Genomic DNA, 12,837 nt, shown 5'->3' with positions numbered 1-12,837 from the left:
TTCATAAATGTGTTGAGGCAGCTTATTTCCTCACGTCATTCCTATACTGAATTCAAAGAAATTTACCATAAATGTCTGAGCCTGCATTTTGGTTGGCTTAAGAGTACTGTCTTAAAAACAAATAAACAAAGAAAAACAATCCAAGCTTCACATTAACAGCAGCAGTTTACAATATCATGTTTTTTTGTTCCAGACAAAATAGAAAATACAAAATTTGCTCATGAAATCTTGGAAGCATAGGTTTAACGTGTTGAAGTTTAAGCCATCCAGTTCACATAAAAATGAGCACCTAACCCATAAAGCATCTATATATATAGCTTTTTCTTGTTATTAAAGCTCTCAACAAGTATTATCCAATTTGAAATGACACATTAATCCAAATCATCTCCAAAAATTTCAAAGCACATGGGGATCTTTTTGACAAGAGATTTTCTTTTTAAGTTGATTTTATTGTGTCTGTAGTCGATATTACTGCTTGGCAGCAGGTTTTTGTTCGTCTTATCAGATGCCCTGGCTCCCCCTGTGGAGTGTGTTCAGTAAACCTATCTTTTCATTATGTGCACAGCTGCAGATCTCGTAAAGAGGGCAGCTACTTAATTAACTTCTGTGACAACATATTTTTCTGCTCTTCCAGAGTAGGATCTGAATCATGCAGCAAACTGGCGGATTTTTCTACGAGGTGTCATGAACACCTCCTTGACCTTAAAGAATACAAAACCAGATTATTGATTTTATGAGAAAATGTGTAAAACCCAATACTCCATGTTAAAAATGCTGAAAATGGTTTCAACACACAAGTATTACGGGACTGTGTTCAACTTGGCTAAACTTTAAAAATCATAATTGTGTTGTTAAACAAAGACAAAGAATTCACTCACCCAGGAGACTGAATATGTCTGTAACACAATCTTCTACCAGTCTAACGAGAAACCTTCTTCTTTAATGTGATGGCTTTTGTTCTGTCTATAAACAGCAAGACAGCCTTCATGGTATTGTAAAGGTCTGCTCCACAATAATTGGTGTCCAGTAGAAATTTGTGCTCTTTGTGGGAGAGGTAAGCAGGTAAATATGTACAGCTGAGGTAATAATTTCCAGTGGTGACCATATCCTGTCCCTCTGGTAGCAGCTTGGAATGAGAGCATAATTACATTATTTTGTGCTCCTATTCATGTGTTTATACACACCATGGTCAATATCGCATTCTTTTATGGGTGGCTTGTTGATACACTCTTGAATGAATCTCTGTATACCTGATTATTTACTAATTTATCTTATATTTGAAGTATTTCATTGTGTTAACTGTGTTGAATCTGCTTGATGCTTGTGGATCAACCATAAAGGGAGGTTGGTGGAGTTTTTGTTGTATCTGACATAACACTGTGTGTATGGAGGTGCCGGATAGGACAGAATGCATTTTTTTAACACACACACTCTCTCTCACACACATCTAGCAAAGAAACTAATAAAAAATTTACATCTATACACTATTAAAACTTTACTTTGTGTTTATTGTAATTTTCCACTGGGATAAATAGTCTTCCATTTTGTTTATTTAGTCTGCCAGAAAATAACATGTAATCCTAACAACTCAGCCTTGTTTGAAAAGGTTCTGAACCTTCCATGACATTGCATGACAAATGCAGTGGGACCATGAAATTTACAATCATTTACAGTTCCTCATCAGGTTTATAGAACACTGTAGAAAAAAAAAGTCTATATTGTTTTGTCATGTGTATGAGAAATCAATAGACATAATAAAGTTTTTATTTCTTCAATGTCTCCTTACAGACTCTGTAAACTATTACATACATATAACACACATACATACATAGACACACACACACACACACACACTACAAAAGTAGCTCATAAGCCTGGTACACACAAGATTATTGGCTGATTTTTGTCCCAATTTTGCCCCTTCCTGATCAAGGACGGCAAATGCCCGATTAATCCTAAGTCTTATAAGATTTTCCTTTAACATAATCATTTGGTCTGAGGTGTGTTTAGAGTGAATTCTACCAGACAATCAGCTGCAAAACGGGTCATGGCCAACAATTGGAATTATTGAACGTGTTTAATATTTACGACCAAAAATCTTCACGTGTGTGAGGAAAGCCGACGACTCCTGAGTTGTGACTGTGTGGATTGTGATGTGATCCCGAATGTAGCCAGTCAGAGAGCGAGCTGACTGGGGACCAAGGAAGGATATAAATTCTGTCTTCACGCTGTCTCCAGTCTGTTGTTTTTTTTTAGTTCTGGATTTCTCTGTTAACATTAGTTGCAAGTCCACCATCATTCCCTCCTCTTGTACATCCTCTTCCATGCTGGCTGTTGTGTTTTCCGGTTGTTAGTATGTTACTTCTTCTTTGATTTTGTTTGATCACACAACATTTGTGGCTCAAAGGACTAGATTCTAAATCAGTTTGGGACAGCATAGTTATGTGTGTGTTGTTCTTTGCTGAGATTATCGGAGCCATCACACACAAAACTATTCAATGCCTGATTTTTTTTATCTTCATTTATGGGGTCTCAAACAGATAAAAAATCTCATCAGATTTAAAAAATCCTAATGGGTATTGCAGGCTTTAGTGTATAAACCCACTGGACTACTCAGAGACTGTGTCAGCATGCAGAGTAGGAGGAATGAGGAGTGATCAGTGCAAATGTGGCCACGCCTCCACGGAGACTAGAGGCAGACGAGGGCAGCCAAGAGACCCGGGCGATCAGCAGCACTCCCTGAGCATGAACCCAAGCTACCCCACCACGAAGACAACCCTGGACCCACAGGGTCCGCCTAAACAACCATGAAGTCCTCAGGTGTTTACGCAAAGTTGACAAACTAATAACAGTCACATCTACACAACGTAGACATGAGAGAATCTCCCAGTGTGTCAAACTGAATGAGGAAAGAACTTTTGTTCAGACGTAGCCTGTTCATGATGCTGACAAGCAGAGCACATTATCTCATACAAACAGATCTTTTTTATTGTTCATTCTGACTAACAGATTTACATTTAATATGCTTCAAGTTTTGGCCTTTGAATAGCATGTTTTATGATTGAGATTTTGATGTGGATTGCTTGAAGCAGAAGATGTGGCAAAAATAATTGGAGGTAAAAAGAGCCTGGATGTCAGCTTGATGAATAATAAAAAAAAAGGTTTATTACAAAAATTGACATGTTAAACAGATTTGTAGCATCTGTGAGGTCTATGTGCCATTTGTAGAGAATCCCCCTGGCTGTCAACATTCCTAAGCTCACATCTGGATCCATTCATAAGACTTGCATGGAAACACAAAATGCTACATATGGAGCCTAGAATTCACTGACTCTTAGCAAATGGCAGAAAGCTTACAGCTGCAAACAAATACAGTCAAAGGATCAGACACTTCAGTATGAAAAGCATTTGACATTAAAATCAAACTATTATATTTCCACTGGAAACAGCCAAAGTGCTGCTGCAGTAAGTAGTTCCATACAAGGGGTAGGGGTAGTTCAAGACATAAAAGCTCTCCTGGGGCACAGAATCCCAAAATGCTCAAATCACATCTTTTCATTGTATAGACCTGCTCCATGAATAAGATACAATACAATAAACATGAACAACCATTAGCAGGCTACACAGCTGCAGCTAGAAACTAAATATCAGGTACAGGAAAACCTTCAATTGAACTGTTTTTCATGTTAGGGTTCCTGTCTGTCTCCTGTGTGTGTGTGTGTGTGTGTGTGTGTGTGTGTGTGTGTGTGTGTGTGTGTGTGTGTGTGTGTGTGTGTGTGTGTGTGTGTGTGTGTGTGTGTGTGTGTGTTCCTGATTGCCCTAGTGTGTGTCTGGCTCCCTCTGTCTGTCTTGTGTGTCATGGCTGTTCCCAGCCAGGAGAATAACCAAGGCAGCAATCACCTCACCTGGGCTGATCTCCACACCAGGATCTCATCCACTAATCAACCACCACAGTATTTAGACACCGGACCTTTCCACATTCCTCGCTGGATCGTACAGTTACTTACCTGGTATATCGTGGCCTCTCTAGTTCTCTGCCTTGGTCTTACTTGTGTCTCATAACCCTGTCTTGTGTCTAGATTCCTGGTTCTTCGGATTCCGTCAGCCCTGCCTACCACACCAACCTCCTGGATTGTTTCCCTCCCGCTCTGATTCACTTCCTTCTCCAGCTCTAGCCGGCTCCACACAATGCTCTGTCTGCCAGCCGCTCCGTCCGGTCAGCCGTGAACCACTGTGTTCCCTGGATCCTGCACTTGGATTAACACTGTTCTCCGGATTCAGCTCAAACCTCCATTAAACCCTTTTACCTAATTAACCATTTTCTGTCGTCTGGTTGTTCAGTGCCTGCATCTTGGGGTTCAGAAACCATTGCCTGTCTAACTCACCATAACATTTTATTCATATTCATTATGAATATTTTCAAAGTAATTTATTTTTCTATTTTAAATAAATAGTGGGATACAACAAATAACAACAACAATGAATACAAGTTACAATTGGCAAAGGTAGAGTGGCATTTATGAATAATCTTGATTGACTCCCTGCTGACCAAGACCACATTACAGATCAGGTTATGTTATAATGTGGTAAAAAAAAAAGGGTCTCTAGATGGACTTAAATCTGCTCTGTCAGCCAGTTTTGCAGAGACGACACCAGTCTGATTTAAAATTCAACATCTCCATGAGCCAAAGGAGAGCAAAGTTATAGACTTGGTTCAGAAGAATGAGTTTCTTAGCTACCACCATTCCTAGCTGTAGAGCAGTTTGTATGAGCTAAGGCAGCTGGCACGTCAGTAGAGAGCACCCAAAGATGGCCAGGATGCAGTTTGGCTGAATATCTCTACAATATAGATCTGAAAAACATTGAAGGATTGCAAACCAGAAGCTATATAATCAGGGACAGAACCAAAATAGATGTGCCAGTGAGCCTTCTGTTGTGTAGCACCCATCACAGTGGGAGAATTTTGTTTAGCTTTGTTTTATGCAGTCTGTATAAAAAACAAACTGAATCAACCTGAGGCGAGGGCTGATGGGGCAGCGATGAATTAGGGACAGTACATCTTTCCAGAGAAACATCACAATCCAAATCTCCAGCCCAAGCTTCTCTGATAAAATCAAAGGAGGCCACAGCGGAAAAACAAATACATTCTTGACACAGTCTGCCTGTAGTCTGAAGGGAGCAAAACATTTCCAAAAGTGGAATGGGTAGTGAAGGAGGGGTCAGCATGTGGGCCCCACTCCATAACAATGTCTGACATGGAGGTAATGAAACAAATGCGAACTAGGGTTGTGGAAAATAGACACTATATTATATTATATTATATTATATTATATTATATTATATTATATTATATTATATTATATTATATTTTTCTTAAGAGTATTATTAATAAAATAGTTTTTAATTTTCACTTCTTTTGAGAAACTGGCTAAACAAAATAATAAAATAATTCAGTCTGTAATACATCTACTTGTAATTTAAATATAGTAATCACACAGTATTCCTTTCACAATTAACACAAAGGGGTAATTAAAAGCTGAGCCATACAATGTTCAGTGTTTGTTTCAATTTCATTCAGTGTATTTTATTTAAATAACATGTTTCAGTAGAATAAATGTATTATATCAAAGTTTGAGCATAATTTATACTTTCCAAGCTGACCGAAGTAACATATGACCATTTGCACTTAGCATTAGCTGCCTAATATCAGTGTCTGATCAGTTCCAAGCCACCTTCTTAGGGAAGTTTTTATAGGTGAGTTCTAGATATCCAGTGAAGTTTGTAAATGGCAATATTATGGATTTTACTTTCTTTAAGAAGGATTCATTTAAATATTTTGGTGAGTTTTGGAATAAATAAAAAAATCTGGGTAAGCTGACCATTTTGATCATGTTAACCTTACTAATTACTAACCTTACTCATAGACACAGGCAGCCGCTGCCAGCACTCACTATCAGCCGTAAGTTTTTCCACGGCAAAGTTCAGTTTAAAAAGATGTTTTGGATTTTTGGTCAGTCAAAGTCCCAGATAGGTGAAGCTGTCCCTCTCTAACCTAAAGGACAATTTATCCAGGAATCTTCTGTGAAAGGACCAGCCAAGGGCTTAAATTTGCTCTCTACCCACTTCATATTATAGCCATAAATTTTGTCAAAGGGGTTTATATATTGTAATGGGGGTGGGGATAGATTGAGAGATAGCTGGGAATAGATGTGCCCTGGTCTGCCAAACACACCAGAAGATCATCTGTATATAAGGGAACTTGGATCTCTATATCACCTAGCTTAATACCCGTGATATGAAGATGATCACTAACACCTACGTCCAGGGGTTCCAATGCAATGTAAAACAAGAGGAGAGACAAAGGGTGCCCCTGACATTGCTGGATGAACTGGAGCGAACCTGTCTCCTTCGCTGAGAATGAATGATTTAGGATTGACATATAGAATCTTGACCCAGTCAATGAAATGCCACCGAAACCAGTTTTTTCCATTGTTGTTAAGTTGTGCCAGAAGTTAAAGGCTTTTTGGGCACCTAAACCTAATATTACAGCCCTGTCATCTTTTCTGTATTTTACATACATAAATTTTACATACCAAAATAAATTAAGTGGGCTGAAACCTGTTTTGACTAGGTGAATGATAAGTGCTATATCTTCTCCAAGCTGATAAGACTTTTGTAATAATTTTCAAATCACAATTCAAGAAGGTAATGGGCCTATACCTGGGTGATTCCTCCAATACTATTAAGAGAGGGTGGGAGCCTTCTGTTCATAAAAGTATCCTGGATTATTCTTAGCAGAGGGGGTGCAAGTACATCCTGAAAGACCTTGAAGAACTCTGGTCCAAATCTGTCTGGATGCAGTGCCTTACAACTGGGGAATGATTTACTGGTATCTTGTAACTCAAAAAATCCAAATTCTTGTTTAGAATTGCATTTAATTTTGGGAAATGAAGCATATAAATAAATAAATAAATAAAAAAAAAGGTCATATGCAGAACTCTGAATTTTTCGTTGATGTCTTTTAAATCTGTAAGCATTTGGCCCCATTTGGATTTTAATTTATGGATTGCCTGTTTTGCCTCATCTCCCTTTAATTGTCTTGCCAATAGTATCTGATCTGCATTTGCCTAAAGTTTATTCTAAGAAGGGAGATTGTTTCCCAAGCCTATGACAACAAATGATATGGGTTGAGGATTTTATTTCCTTTTTGACTCATTCTTGGTTTTTTTGTTTCTTGTTTTTTTTTTTTTTTTTTTTACTGTATTGTTTTACATTTTTATTATGTCTCTGTTTAGGGCAGATTATGATTTGCTGAGTATTCTTTCTGCAAATGTTTTTATCTTTACCTATTTAATACATGCAACCAGAGTTGTTTTTGCCACTAAGCAGACTATGCAATCGCTTAGGGCCCCGCACCACTAGGGGGGCCCCCTACGGAAGAGGGTTGTTTCAGTGAGTGGTTTATGGGGTTTGTTATGAAGAGGAATTTTCCATCTGGGGCAAAAAACAGGGAGGGGGGTGATTAGCTAGCTAGCTAGCTAGCTAGCTAGATAGATAGATAGATAGATAGATAGATAGATAGATTAGACATGTGGCAGCACTTTTTGAAAATGCGATTTGATTTAGCAGCAGGTGCTAACAGGTTTAGCAACTGGTTGGGTACTGTTAGCCAGTAAAGCAGTTGTAGCTCATACTAGCGGTAGGGCTGCCAACCGTCCCGTAAAACACAGAATTGTATCTTATATGACAAATAAAAACATCTCCTCCCAACATTTTCTTTGTTCAATAGGGACGGTCTGTATTGAACGCAATTTGTTCATGAGTGTGTTGTGTTCATTCGTGGTTGCCTAGAGACAGATGCCACATACCGATGCTTCTCACAACACCTGCACCTTATTAAAATGTCCTCTGCACCCGATACTCCACCACGTCCTTGAAAGCGAAAAACACTTTCATCCTTAGCCGGACAGCGTCAGTGGAGATGTTTACAAGACACATTGTAAAATGTGTCAGTGCATGTTTTCAGTGGCACGGTGTCTGACATCAGACGTCATGCATCAGAGGGGTATTGCACGAAACCAAGATAAGGGATTAAGCCGGGATATGTTGGTTATCCTGGCTGAATTTAGCCCTAAATCGGTTGCATGAAAGCAGCTTAAACTAATCCCGGCCAAGTTACTGTGGTGATTTATCCGCTGCAGCTAGCCTGCTCCAGACCAGGCTAACTGCTCAGGCTAAGATTAATCCTAGCGAGTCACCTGCATGTCCAACGTCAATTCTATGAGGAATTAATGTGTTTTACAGCATGTCCATGGTCTTCCTAAGTATGGCACGTCATTTTAATCATCCAGTATTAAAATATTACATATACAGTCACTGTACATTTAATCGAAATCTGTTCGTAATCGCAACAGCCTTTTTATATGGATTCGAGTTGTTGTATTATTATTCTATTCTATTCTACAGTCATTTAGCAGACGCTTTTATCCAAAGCGACTTACATTTGAGAGTAAGAACAACACAAGTATGAATTCAAACAAGATGGGATGTCATAATTAAGTGTTAGTCAGACTGCTTTTGAGTCCAGTTAGACCCAGGTGCTGATGTGTAGTGCTAGTGCAGTGCATATAATTTTTTTTTTTTTTTTTTTTTTTTTTAGTCATTTTATTTAAATACAGGATCACGATTTCATCACACAATATCAACTTGGTCTTAAGTGCATGATTTCATCAGGCCAAGTGTTATATTGTTATGCTAATGAAGACTGCTCGTCAAATTGCTGTCAGAGGTTTTATAAATATGTGTTTTATTGCAGTAATTGAGATTACAAAACACAGCTGATGAGGTTTCAAAGGTGTTTTCAATTTAATCTGTGACGAAGACAATGTAGAATATATAGGTCCAACTCCCCTTCACCTGTTCCCTCTTCATAATGGCTTGCCCTTTATCGGAGGATGTGCTGGACGAGGAAGCCCGCATCCTCAGAAGAGCATTCAGACGTGAACGAGTCTTCAGGGACAGCTCACATCCCCTGGCCTTTGGAGATGACTATGTCATTGAGAGATACAGATTTTCGGTTACTGGATTTCCAGGTCCAGTTTTCTGAGTGTCCGGCGTTTAATCTCAAGATCCAGCTCCATTCCTTGGAGCTTGCTCTTTTTGAGTCAGCTTTTAACATCTGCCAGCTCTCTCTCTCTCCAGGTGCCCTGAATAAAGCGTTCTGACAGTTTGTGAAGTCTGTAAAGGAAATGTCAGTTAGCACAGCAGGATTTGTGCATAACGTAGATGTACTTTAGCCAATACTAAATGGTAATGGTAAATGGTCCGTATTTATATAGTGCTTTTCTGTACCAGGATACCCAAAGCGCTTTACAGTATACAGCACATTCACCCATTCACACACACATTCACACACTGATGGCGGAAGCTGCCATGCAAGGCGCTCGACCACGACCCATCAGGAGCAACTAGGGGTTCGGTGTCTTGCCCAAGGACACCTCGACATGAACACGACTTGGCCGAGGATCGAACCGGCAACCCTTGGGTTACAAGACGACCGCTCTACCTTGCTGAGCCACGCCGCCCCCACAACTCACAATGTTACCAGGCCACTTAGGAGACTGTGCAGCATCCGGGTCCTGTTACACATTTTCTATTAGCACCACATCACTGACTTCATATCCTTCATGGAATAAATAAGCAGGCCAATCCCATAAAACTGACATGCCTCAAGCCTTCTGGACTCCACTGACACAGTCTCCTCATCTGCAGTTACAGTTACATGAGGAAAATAGATTAAATGACACATTGTGGATAATTGTTTGCACCTAATCATACTCTACATTTCCTGAGTAACATGCACCTGCTTGTCACTCTTAAAGTATACAACAGTTAGCGGATTTGAAAAGTAACTCCTTTAATTGTAGCCTAATTATGACAGTTCCAGTGGAGCACTGTTTATTAATTGTACAGTTTTTGACCACTTACGCATTGAGCCGGTCGGCTATTGTCTGCCAGGCTCTCTCGCGTTCTTTACTTATGGCATTGGTATTGCCTTTTTTCCTTATAATATCCTTAACTTCGTCAGAGAACTCCGTCAGGAGCTGTTGTTCAGCGGCCGTGACGTAGGACGCGCGCGACTTTTATCCATTTCCCCATCGGTGATTCTGTGAGCGATCGCGAGGTCTGCTTCAGTATGCTGTGCACACGCACTTATCCCAACTATCTTCACCTGGCTTAACCTAGCCGCACCTTCTCATCCTGGCTCAGCAAACGTGCAACCAATTAAGCCAGGATAGGCCGCGCAAGCTAGGTCAAGCTGGGCTTGCTTAATTATCCTGGATTTCTTTATTCTGGTTTCGTGCAATACCCCTCAGGAGAGCAACACTGGAGGCACGTAAGAACACAGAAGACTAGAGCGTCAGTGTCTCAGGTCTTCATTCCCCAATCATCTCCTGAGACTGATCCGGTATGGGACATCATGTCATGATTGATCCATGTCCGGAATTTAGGATGATGAGTTTTTAAAGCTGACAGAATGATCATTTATGATCAATGAGTAATGATCATTAATATACAGTAGTATTACCCATTATAGATATTATTTATGTCAATTTAACGGCTAAATAAGTAGCATTGACACCTAGTGTTTCAAATCAGAACTGCAGTCGAAAGAGAAAAACATGGAGAGCGTTCTTCCCCCCTCCCCCTCGGAGAGTTTCACGTAGGTTGCCGGTTTATGAGAGGATGGTTCTTTTATACAGTCTATGGAGGATGGAGAACATAGTGCCAGCAAACATCATGATGACGAGTGAAGATGATTCACATACAGTAAGTTGCTATGCTTTGCAATGCTAGCACTAATTTCACGCTAATTTACGTTAGCATAGAAATAGAGTGTAAACAAAAGTTGTAAACAAATGCCACCCAGTGGCAGTTTTTCCTTAGTCTCACTTAATAATTTAATTTGATAGTAATTTCATAAGTTTATAAGGACAAACATCATTACATTTGTTGTTGTAAACTAACAGGTCACCAATTTACTCCACTAATACACTCATACAGTCACACAAATTAATTTAATGAGTGCCGAGAAATAAGACTAAAATCTTTGTAAATCAAGATAAACTTTTTGGTTAATTTAAGCAAAATTCCGGTGCTTACCTGTCGAGGAGAAACTTTGCCAGCTCAGATTTCTCCACCTTGCAAAAGATTCTCCAATATTGATCCTCGTTTTATTCCGTTTTTGGTCATTTGCTTTTTTAGCAGGATGTGGAGGCTTTTTAGGCTTTTCTGAAACTATTTCTGGTCCGCTTCTTTTACTAGCTTCCATACCTGCACACTGCAGCTTTTTTGCCAACATAAAATACCCAAAGCTGCCTTGTTGTTGTTAGGCAACCGTGGGAGTCATATATGATTGGATAAGCAACCAAGAAGTTGGAAAGAGCAACATGGTGCACCAAAGTTATTCCGGCATGGAACTCTTATTTTGATAGAGGAAAACTTGACAAAGACGTTGTTGATGTAGTACACAGATTGTTTATAGGGAAGCTTCCTTTTATCCCTCGCAACAAATGAGCAGATTTTAAATTATTTTTACAGAAAAAAATCCTAATTATTCAGCCTTTAAAGAAAAAGTCAGACTAATTGATTAACAATAAATAAATGTTCAGAGAAAAAGTTCATTTTTAAAATATAACTTTAGTTTTAAAAGTTACATTAAGTTCTCAATGTATTTAGTTCATATTTTAAAAATTCATTGTCACACACTCCACACAAACAGATCTCCTTTAGTTACTAGTGCTTGTGCCGCGTGGTAGATTATACAGTATCTCTTTTATTAAGTTAAGTGATTGTGCAAAAACTAAGTTGTGTGCATATGGTATTTTGTTATACATTTTCCTCTTGTATGTTAAATAGGGTTGCATGTTATTGCAGCTTTATGGAGCCTAATTAACAGCACTTTATAGGCAATAATGTTGCACAATAAAGTGTCCTAGAGTGTTTTAATTAAGTTAACATACAATATACCATGACTAAGGGTGTCACATCTACCCAAAAACTTTGTTCATGGCATGAAGGCATAGGGCCCCCAAAACTTATTCTGCTTAGGGCCCACTGAAGACTAGACTAGATCCGGCTCTGTATGCAACACAAAGCACACTTCAAATAAATCACAATTAAGGCTGGCAAAGCAAAAGAAAAAAACAAACAATATCAGCAAAATTTTGGGCTGCATTTATAATTCACCCCTTGCGTTCGGGTGTGTGAGTAAATTGCCTACCCGGACTGGAGGAGACAGCAGCCTATCCGTCCGCACGGTAGCGTAGGGCACCGCTAATTCCCATGTCAACGCATCTCCTGCCGCAGGGAGGGAAAGGGGTTGATGAACTGCCCCCAGCACCAAGCTCAATCATGGCCAAGCAGTACACAGCCTGGCATGTGGCTTTCAGTACGGCCTCGACAGCCAGTGGACCGCAACAAATTGAAGATCGGTAACGTTGACACCAGGCCTCATCAGCCACACCAACTGTCGGCAAACAGTGCATACTGAGGGACAAGCACCTGCCCAGATATAAAGGCGCTCTACTCCACCCAGCAATCTGTGCCATATGAGCCACACCATGGGGTTGCAATGTGAGAGTGAGAAAATCCTACTCCACCACATCTAGAGTTCACTAAGAATATGTTAAGATGGTGTGCTAGTGGAGTGGGATTTTCTCACTCCAATTTCCTCACTCACACATTGCCATTGCAAGGTGTCATGCATATGGCACTGATTGCTGGGCGGAGTAGAGTGCCTTTATATCCGGGCAGGTGTTTGTCCCTGCAATTGGC

This window comes from Melanotaenia boesemani, chromosome 11 (assembly GCF_017639745.1).
Source record: "Melanotaenia boesemani isolate fMelBoe1 chromosome 11, fMelBoe1.pri, whole genome shotgun sequence".
In the NCBI taxonomy this organism is placed as follows: Eukaryota; Metazoa; Chordata; class Actinopteri; order Atheriniformes; family Melanotaeniidae; genus Melanotaenia; species Melanotaenia boesemani.
This window is presented reverse-complemented; position numbering follows the sequence as displayed.